Here is a 449-nt window from a genome sequence, read left to right as displayed (position 1 = left end):
GGGGGGGGGGGGGGGGGGGGGGGGGGGGGTGTCTCTGACTCTCTGGAAGTTAATAGGAAGATATATGGCGCCAGCTGCCAAGGAGCAGCAGCAGCGCCTCTGCTGTGAACGTATCAATCGTCGTTGGACAGGAGTCTGCCGCCACGGCAAGCCTCCGGATCAATGCGCTGTAATGATTGTCTCGGTCCAAATATTAGCCGTTTGGTGATTTCTTTCATGTCTTCAAGGCTGTTCATATCCCTGTTTGCTCTCTGTGTCCACTTTATCTAAATTGCGGCCGTTAGAAAGTTGGCAGTCAGCGGAGCGCGCTTTAAAGACACATCACAAAATCGAACCATTGGATTGTGTTTGCGCGCGAGAAGCAACAGGCACCCGCCCCCTCTCTCCTCCCCCTCACACTGAGAGCGTGACATCATTAATGAAGCCAGCTGCTAATAAAATATCCTGAT

The sequence above is a fragment of the Seriola lalandi genome, unplaced genomic scaffold (genome assembly GCF_002814215.2).
Source record: "Seriola lalandi dorsalis isolate HSWRI2012SDOR001 ecotype SW California unplaced genomic scaffold, Sedor1 jcf7180002054585, whole genome shotgun sequence".
NCBI classification, from domain to species: domain Eukaryota; kingdom Metazoa; phylum Chordata; class Actinopteri; order Carangiformes; family Carangidae; genus Seriola; species Seriola lalandi.
This window is presented reverse-complemented; position numbering follows the sequence as displayed.